The sequence below is a fragment of the Salmo salar genome, chromosome ssa12, assembly GCF_905237065.1.
Source record: "Salmo salar chromosome ssa12, Ssal_v3.1, whole genome shotgun sequence".
Lineage (NCBI taxonomy): Eukaryota > Metazoa > Chordata > Actinopteri > Salmoniformes > Salmonidae > Salmo > Salmo salar.
In genome coordinates, this window is record NC_059453.1 from 93,752,301 (window position 1) to 93,762,099 (window position 9,799).

Below are 9,799 nucleotides of genomic sequence, written 5' to 3' on the forward strand. Positions count from 1 at the left end.
TCCCTAGAAAGGCCAGAACCTAGGAAGAAACCTAGAGAGGAACCAGGCTATGAGGGGTGGCCAGTCCTCTTCTGGCTGTGCCGGGTGGAGATTATAACAGAACATGGCCAAGATGTTGAAATCTTCATAGATGACCAGCAGGGTCAAATAATAATAATCACAGTGGTTGTCGAGGGTGTAACAGGTAAGCATCTCAGGAGTAAATGTCAGTTGGCTTTTCATAGCCGATCATTCAGAGTATCTCTACTGCTCCTGCTGTCTCTAGAGAGTTGAAAACAGCAGGTCTGGGATAGGTAGCACGTCCGGTGAATAGGTCAGGGTTCCATAGCCGCAGGCCGAACAGTTGAAACTGGAGCAGCAGCACGGCCAGGTGGACTGGGGACAGCAAGGAGTCATCAGGCCAAGTAGTCCTGAGGCATGATCCTAGGGCTCAGGTCCTCAGAGAGAGAGAGAGAGAAAGAAAGAAACAAAGAAAGAGAGGAAGAAAGAGAGAAAGAAAGAGAGAAAGAAAGAGAGAAAAAGAGAGAAAGAGAGAGAGTTAGAGAGAACATACTTAAATTCCCATAGGACACCAGATAAGACAGGATAAATACTACAGATATAACAGACTGACCCTAGCCCCCTGAGGGGTATGCATGGGATTCCGACCTGTGTGCCAGTAGTTTAGACAGATAGCTTGATGCATTCAACATGTCAACACCTCTCATAAATAAAAGTAGTGACGAAGTCAATCTCTCCTCCACTTTGAGCCAGTAGAGATTGACATGAATATTATGTTAGCTCTGTGTACATCCAAGGACCAGCCGTGCTGCCCTGTTCTGGGCCAATTACAATTTTCCTAAGTCCTTTTTTGAGGCACCTGACCACACAACTGAATAGTAGTCAAGGTGCGACAAAACTAGGGCCTGTAGGACCTGCCTTGTTGATAGAGCAGCGCTTTATTATGGACAGACTTCTCCCCATCTCAGCTACTATTGTATCAATGTGTTTTGACCATGACAGTTTACAATCCAGGGTTACTCCAAGCAGTTTAGTTATCTCAACGTGCTCAATTTCCACATTATTTATTACAAGATTTAGTTGTGGTTTAGGGTTTAGTGATTGTTTTGTCCCAAATACAATGCTTTTAGTTTTAGAAATATTTTGGGCAAACTTATTCCTTACCATCCACTCTGAAACGAACTGCAACTCTTTAAGTGTTGCTGCCATTTCAGTCACTGTAGTAGCTGATGTGTATAATGTTGAGTCATCCGCATACATAGAGACTCTGGCTTTACTCAAAGTCAGTGGCATGTCTTTAAGTAAAAATTGAAAAAAAGCAAGGCGCCTAAACAGCTACCCTGGGGAATTCCTGATTCTATCTGGATTATGTTTGAGAGGCTTCCATTAAAGAACACCCTCTGTGTTCTCTTAGACAAGTAACTCTTTATCCGCATTATAGTAGGGGGTGTAAAGCCATAATACATACGTTTTTCAAGCAGCAGACTACGATCAAGAATGTCAAAAGCTGAACTGAATTCTAACAAGACAGCCCCCACAATCATTTTATCATCAATTTCTCTCAGCCAATCATCAGTCATTTGTGTAAGTGCTGTGCTTGTTGAGTGTCCTTCCCTTATAAGCGTGCTGAAAGTCTGTTGTCAATTTGTTTACTGTGAAATAGCATTGTATCTGGTCAAACACCATTTTTTCCAGAAGTTCACAAAGAGTTGGTAACAGGCTGATTGGTCAGCTATTTGAGACAGTAAAGGGGACTTTACTATTCTTGGATAGCGGAATGACTTTAGCTTCCCTCCAGGCCTGAGGGCACACACTTTCTAGTAGGCTTAAATTGAAGACATGGCAAATAAATGCATAGATGGGTGAGAATCAATTTTGAATTCAGGCTGTAACACCACAAAATGTTGAATAAGTCAAGGGGTATGAATAGTTTCTGAAGGCACTGTAGCTAATAGAGTTTCCTTATCTAACGGCATACAGATCATTCACAATGACCTTAAAATAACTAGCATATCCTGTATAACTCCCCTCCCCCCAACTCACACATTCTGTTACCTCAAATAGCTAGTTGCAGTACATATACAGTGCATTCAGAAATTATTCAGACCCCTTGAATTTTTTCACATTTTGTGAAGTTACAGCCTTATTCTAAAATTGATTAAATTGTTTTATTTCCTCATCAAGCTACAGACAATACTCCCCCCCCCTCAACTCACACATTGTCACGACTTCCGCCAAAGTCGGCTCCTCTCCTTGTTCGGGCGGCGTTTGGCGGTCGACGTCACCGGCTTTCTAGCTATCGCCGCTCCATTTTTCATGTATCCAGTTGTTTTGTCTTGTTCCCTGCACACCTGGTTTACATTCCCTAATCACACTGCATGTATTTATTCCTCTGTTCCCCCCCATGTCTTTGTGTGATATAGTTTTTGTCGTGTTTCGTGTTACGCGCCAAGCTGGGTTTTCCTCTGTATTTCCGTGGTATTTCACAAAGGATGTTTATTGTTAAACATTTGCTTATTTTTGTGACTGTTTCGCGCCTTGCACTTTTTACCTTTGGCTGGAGGTTTTGACGCAGTGGCGTCTGTCTGTTTAATTGCCTCTGCCTAAATAAAGCCTCTGCTCTCTGCTCTCCTGCACCTGACTCCTACACCAGTAGCGTACACCCTTGACACACATGACAAAGAAAAAATAGTTTTTCGGATTTTATTTTGCAAATGTGTTACAAATAAAAAACAGAAATATCACATTTACATAAGTATTCAGACCCTTTATTCAGTACTTTGTTGAAGCACCTTTAGCAGCGATTACAGCCTCAAGTCTTCTTGGGTATGACGCTACAAGCTTGGCACACCTGTATTTGTGGAGTTTCTCCCATTCTTCTCTGCAGATCCTCTCAAGCTCCATCAGGTTGGATGCACAGCTATTGGCTCTGGCTGGGCCAGTCAAGGACATTCAGAGACTTGTCCCAAAGCCACTCCTGCGTTGTTTTGTCTGCGTGATTATGGTCGTTTTTCTGTTGGAAGGTAAACCTTTGCCCCAGTCTGAGGTCCGGAGCAGGTTTTCATTAAGGATCTCTCTGTACTTTCCTCCTTTCATCTTTCCCTTGAGCATGACTAGTCTCCCAGTCACTGCTGCTTAAAAACATCCCCACATCAAGATGCTGCTACCACCATGCTTCACCGTAGTGATGGTGCTATCCTTCCTCCAGACGTGCCATTCAGGCCAAAGAGTTCAATCTTAGTTTCATCAGACCAGAGAATCTTGTTTCTCATGGTTTGAGAGTCCTTAGGTGAAAACTCCAATCTGGCTGTCATGTGCCTTTTACTGAGGAGTGGCTTCCGTCTGGCCAGTCTACTATAGGCCTGATTGGTGAAGTGCTGCAGAGATGGTTGTCCTTCTGGAAGGTTCTCCCATCTCCACAGAGGAACTCTAGAGCTCTGTCAGAGTGACCATAGGGTTCTTGGTCACCTCCCTGACCAAGGCCCTTCTCCCCCGATTGCTCAGTTTGGCCGGGCAGCCAGCTCTAGGAAGAGTCTTGGTGGTTCCAAACTTCTTCCATTTAAGAATGATGGAGGCCACTGTGTTCTGGGGACCTTCAATGCTGCAGAAATATTTTTGGTACCCTTCCCTAGATCTGTGCCTCGACACAATCCCCTCGGATTTCTACGTACAATTCTTTCGACCTCATGACTTGGTTTATGCTCTGACATGCACTGTCAATTGTGGGACCTTTTATAGACAGGTGTGTGCCTTTCCAAATCATGTCCTATCAATTGAATTTACCACAGGTGGAGTCCAATCAAGTTGTAGAAACATCTCAAGGATGATCAATGTAAACAGGATGCACCTGAGCTCAATTTCGAGTCTCATAGTAAAGGGTCTGAATACTTAAGTAAATAAGGTACTTCCGTTTTTTTATTTTTAATACATTTGCAAAATGTCTAAAAACCTGTTTTCACTATGTCACTATGGGGTATTGTGATGTCATTATGGGGTATTGTGTGTAGATTGATTTAATCCATTTTAGAATAAGTCTGTAACGTAACAAAATGTGAAAAAAATACTTTCTGAATGCACTGTATAGTTCTGATACTGTCCTTATCTCACAACAAACATTTAATTCAAAATGACCTTAAAAGAAAAAACGTTTAAAAAAATTTAAACATTCTGAGCAGTCTTGTTTTCTATCTATAAGGAGCGTGGAGTGTAGGCCAGGGTAACGCCACACCCTGTGGAACTGTACACGAAGACTGACTCCTATTCTACATTTGCAGAGCGTCTTGTGCATCTACTCACGTTCTTCCAATACTCTATTCTTCTACTGATATGTTGGCTGAAGCACACTTCCTGTTTCTGCACAGAATAATAATAATAATACATTATTACTCTCTATTTGGTTATGAAAATACAGTTGTTCCCTAAGCCTATAATTCACTGTTAAGGACACATACAATATAGCATGATCCTGTGAAATACATTTAAAAAAAAAACATTTTGTTCTAAGATGTTACATGCCATTGTTGGCATTGTATAAATGAATAATAGTATAATAAATTACATAAAAGCAAAGACATACCCGTTTCATGAAGATACATATTGTATGTCTCTCCTTCCTGACTATCATTGGGTCTCTGAGTTGTTTCCTCTGTAGGCCCAGTCAAACGTTCATATATGGAAGTCACTCATAACACATTTTGCGTTCTGAATGCATTGCCTGCTGCCTGCTCTAAAACACATTATATCTTGTTCTTGGTAATTGCAAATAGGTTTACAGTTGACTGAACAGGTATGCTTATGTCAACATATTACATATCAATGTGTGCATCATAGCTGACACTGCAGAACGTTCTTATAGGCAAACATGATTGTTTAAAATGCCTCTGCAAAATGCAAAACAAGCACAAATGTAGGCATAAAAAAAAAAAGTTAATTAATTGAATTCTACTTGCAAAGTGACAGCTTTGCTATCGTGTATGCATGGCGTGCAAAGGTTTGACAGTTTCAGTGTGCTTTTCCATTCCAACCCGACCGCTTGGTGTGCGTGCGTGCATGGCATGCGCTCAGAGACAGACGGAAAGAGAAAATGACGTTGCAGCGTGGAGCTAGCGCCTATGATTCGAAGGGGAACCTGCCTCTTTAAGAAGACGCTCTCCTGTTGCATAGGGAGGCTGGCCCGGTGTTTTTCCACTAATACTCACCCATTTTAAGAGACAAAGGTCAGAAAGAAAACCTTATAAATAAAATTTACCGCCGTAATTCTCACTATTCAACACCCGTCCGCCGCACTACACTGAAAGAACCGAAACATTCTAAAGGAAATAAAAGGAATTCAAGTCAATACAGGTAGGCTAACGGATCATCATCATAATCATCATCACCAATATATCCCTACCTAGGATACATCTTTATGAGCTATATGCAAATGATTAGAGTGCATACGCTATTAGATTCATTATAATAATTCATATTTTTCCTTGTGCCACAATATATTGTTTAATCTCAAGTTATGGCGTGGTATGCCTAAAAAGTAACCTTTGAGCATCAATCATTGATGCACGTTCAAAGACGGTCATATTAAAATTGTTCTCTCACATGATTGATAACAGAACGTTTAGAAACACATTTCCGTAAGGTTTGAGTTTTGAGTCTTGTTATGTCGACCTCATGCAAATATCCTCGCATGAGAGAAGAAGGAATGAAGCGTAAATTTGTCTCCAAGCTCAATTAAATAATGCTTTAACTTGTTATTTTGTGACAACCTTAGGCTACCATGAAAAACGTAATAGGTTTACACAATAGTTCACTTGAATGTTATTCCACTGTTAATGTATGGGTTTCATTTGGGCTCTGAATGATTTCCCTCTTTCTGCCACCGCCGATTAATGAATAACTAAAGGACCAGAACAGTGAGAGAAGCAATAACTGAGATGCTTTGAATCATCACCTTACACGTTGTGTGCCTCATGTTACATGTCATAGATCAACTCCTGTTTGTACATTCTAGATGCTGTGTGTGTGTACCCTAATTTTGACTATTGTTCCCGCAATCATTTAGATAGATAGTAGACCAGACTCTTTCTGTCAGTACTCAGTAGCTCATAGGCAGCAACACTCCAGCCTGGTCTCATGGACTACGCGTAACATAGTAAAAATAAATCCAGAACTCCACAAATGAGTATGATGTGTTATGTTTGGTATGGTTACATTCGACAGAAGGTTACTTAATGCAAAAAAACGAAAGTAGGGTGGTTAGTCGGGGTGGCTGGGTAGGCGTATATCACGAACATCTAGCAACCCAAAGGTCACGTGGTCAAATTTCATCACAGACAACTTTAGCATTTGAGCTAATTATAGAAACTTTGCAACTACTTACTACTTTTTAGCTACTTTGCAACTAATTAGCATGTTAGGTAATCCTTCCCCAACCCCAACAACTAACACCTTGCCTAGCTAGCGTTAGCCACCTAGCTAATGTTAGCATTAACCACCTAGTCACCTAGCTAACATTAGCCACAACAAATTGGAATTTGTAACATCTCATACGTTTTGCAAATTCGTAAAATATCGTACGAAATGAATGATGGACATCCATAAATGAATACATACCATACAAAATGTATATTTTGTCCTATATTTATATTTATTTAAATCCCATGCACCCGTCCCCACAGGAGGCCTTTTGCCTTTTGGTAGGCCATCATTGTAAATAACAATTTGTTCTTAACTGACTTGCCTAGTTAAAAAAAAGTTTAAATTAAAAAAAGTATATTAATTGGAGTGGGTAGGATTTACGTTTACAATATTACGTCTACCCCTGAGTCAAGGTTGCAGCAGCCAGCAGACACTGAGATGCGTTTAATAGCATGCCAACACTTTGTGTGCCACGACAGTCGCTCAAGTTTCAGACATTTAATTGACATACATTAACTCCACATTATCCCCCATGTAGTTAATTTTATGTGCGTAATTTCTTGTCATTTATTGTGCTCTCTTCCTGTGTCATCAAGACTATTTCGGTCGTTTAAGATGAATAGCAACTCCGATAGACGAGCTGATCTCTGATCCTGGTAGAAGGCTGGCAGGGGACATCAATAATTGAGGCGGTGTGTGGATGAACTGAACATAAAAAAAGGGACAAGTCTTATCATGTTGTCATGGAGGTGTGTGGTCGTGTAGCCTGCCTGCCTGCGTATAGCTGGTAGAATAAATTATCCTTCAATCGATAGTGGGTGTCATTGTGTGATCAAACGATTATGCCATGGTTGGGTTATGGTTGGCATCCTGTTACGGTGTAACAACGCCTGTTATTGTCTGTCTGATGAAGAAGTGTCATCGCACCTGGGATTTGTTTAACAGCTTCGTTGTCTCGCTTTGTAGGCATGCAATCATTTTACTAAAAGAAGAAGGCTACTTTCTATTTCATTTCATACCTTCTTTTCGGGGCATTTCTGGTCTGCCTTTTTCAGTGCCTATGCATAGCAACGTGACTGAAGACACACCTCCAGGAGTTTAAATCCATCGGTGCGGAGCCTAACAGCGATTCGTGTAACATTGTGTCCTATGAAAGCCTATTATAAAATTATATTCCTTTTTATGCTACCCGCATCACCTAGTTTGTACGTAGCTGGGAATGAGAGAAAATAGCTGTAGGTTCACTATTCCCAGCATAGTATGGATAGACTACAGGTAAAACACTAGCCTACACTAAGGTTTTGTAAGGTTTCGTTTGCAGGTCTTTTTTTTTTTTTTTAATCTCTGGGGGAATAGTTGGATACATGTCAGTCTAAGGGTATTTTTCTTTCCGAGGCTATAATTGGAACGGCTGAAGAACAAAGACAATTCATTAGGTTGAAGGAACGCAAGAAGCAGACTAGCCTGTACTGTACTGTACTGTACTGTACTGTACTGTACTAAAGGGCTTGTGAAATGCATAGACAGCCCCTTATCTGATGATTGTAAGGAAGTGGAGCGTAACATTGTTGCCAGTTTGTTTTTCTTTACTTTGACTCGGTGCAGAGCAGTAAATGTTATCCTATCACATGGGCAAAAGCAAATAATGCCATCGTTATTTAGTTTACCTTTATACTACTGTATGTCCAGTTTCCTTTTGCAAAAAAAAAACGTACAAAAAACCTTTTCTCTTGATGGTCGTTGAGTCTATGGAATTTGTTCACCTATTTAATAAGAGCTTCTTTTTTTTTTTTTACGAGGTGATTGTGGGTATTTCCAAAATAGTTAACAGTGTCAATAAGGTCTAATGAGGTTGAACGATTTCTAGGTTACTGTAATGGTGATTTAGAACTTTGAACTGAGGTCTGTAGGAAAACTTCTGAAATCCTTCCTTCCTTCCTTCCTTCCTTCCTTCCTTCCTTCCTTCTGTAAGTCCTCGATGACTCTTTTCTTTTCAGGAGCTTAGTAGTCACTGTTGTCAACACACATGGATAGGTGAAAATAGGAGTTAAACTATCAATCTAACCAAGATAAAGCAATATCCCCACTGAGGGTGTCTTGAAGCTCTGTACAACATGATTTAACTCAGTCAGGTACTTAGTGTAGACATTGTGTTATTTATTTTACCTTTATTTAACTAGGCAAATCAGTTAAAAACAAATTCTTATTTACAATGACGGCCTAGGAACAGTGGGTTAACTGCCTTGTTCAGGGGCAGAACGACAGATTTTTACCTTGTCAGCTCAGGGATTTGATCTTGAAACCTTTCAGTTACTAGTCCAACGCTCTAACCAATAGGCTACCTGTCACCCCAAGGATGTTTTAACATGTTATGCATACAGACACCAGCTGAGTATTGTGTGTGTCTCTCTCTCTGTCTCTCTCTCTGTCGCTCTTTCTCTCTCTCTCTTTTCTCTCTCTCCCCTTCTCCCTCCCTCCCCCCTCTCTTTGTCTTTCGGAGCATGTGACAAATACAATTGGTTTTGATCTATCACCAGACATCTAGTGGCCTTTTTGGGTACTTCAAATTATCACAGGTGTCTGCAACAATCTCTGGCCCTCTGTGCGGCCTTATCACATGCCAAATACATTAAATAATTAAATGTGATGATTTTGAAATAAAAAAGATAGAATGACAAAGCTGTAAAACGTTATCCTAAATATAAACCATCAACTTAGTGAATACCGTTTGGTGTTTAAAATGAGGGTTTCAGCATGAATCATCCTTTCTATATTTATTACACTCTTTTATTTGGCAGTTATGAAAAAAAGTCAATAGTTACAGAGGTAATTGAAAATAATGACATTGGTCGATTAGATGCTTTTTTTTCATGAATAATGTTATTGTCTCTTGAACCATAAACACGTGGACAGTATGGACAAAGATTTAAAACATGTTATACTATATATGAATAATAAAACATTTTAAAAAAGTTATTCAAGTATAAATTACCAAAGTTTTGATAGATTACCATAGAGTTTCTGTTACTTACCAAAATTACTAAAGAATTCTTTGGTAAACTTTGGTAATTTACCGGTAGCTTTGCAACCCTAGGCATGCTCAGAGGAGCTAACACAAGTCTTCAGGGCTTAGACAAGGCCTCTCAGTAACATTGCATTTTGATGCATTATTTTCGATTGAGTTTGTCTGGCACAATAGAACCAATCGCAAAACTGCCCAATTCCAACGTCTCTGGCACTCCAGGCAGGCTAAAGCCAACGCTGGCATTTTTCAAATACTACTTGAACCCAGGTCTGCTGCGTCACCTGACCACAGGAATGTTGCCGTCGTGCATTTCAATAGCATGCATTTCAATAGCAAGTCTTCTGTGGTTTATAGGTAAAGAGG

General features: G+C 40.2%; 1 protein-coding gene and 1 long non-coding RNA gene across 2 annotated transcripts in view; one reads left to right on the forward strand and one right to left on the reverse strand.

The window, feature by feature from the left end:
* Positions 1-396: 396 nt before the first annotated feature.
* On the reverse strand, positions 397-5,066 carry LOC123725576 (uncharacterized). The gene is made up of 3 exons (XR_006758111.1): positions 4,577-5,066; positions 4,297-4,353; positions 397-2,664 (listed from the first exon to the last, which is right to left on the reverse strand). It is a non-coding gene; the product is annotated as an uncharacterized lncRNA (long non-coding RNA).
* Positions 5,067-5,072: 6 nt separating this feature from the next.
* The window catches only part of LOC106566182 (sodium- and chloride-dependent taurine transporter), a 43,567-nt gene continuing 38,840 nt past the window's right edge, over positions 5,073-9,799 (forward strand). Inside the window, exon 1 of the mRNA XM_014134056.2 lies at positions 5,073-5,343. The gene's annotated coding sequence lies outside the window, so the exon portion shown is untranslated. The remainder of the gene's footprint in view (positions 5,344-9,799) is intronic.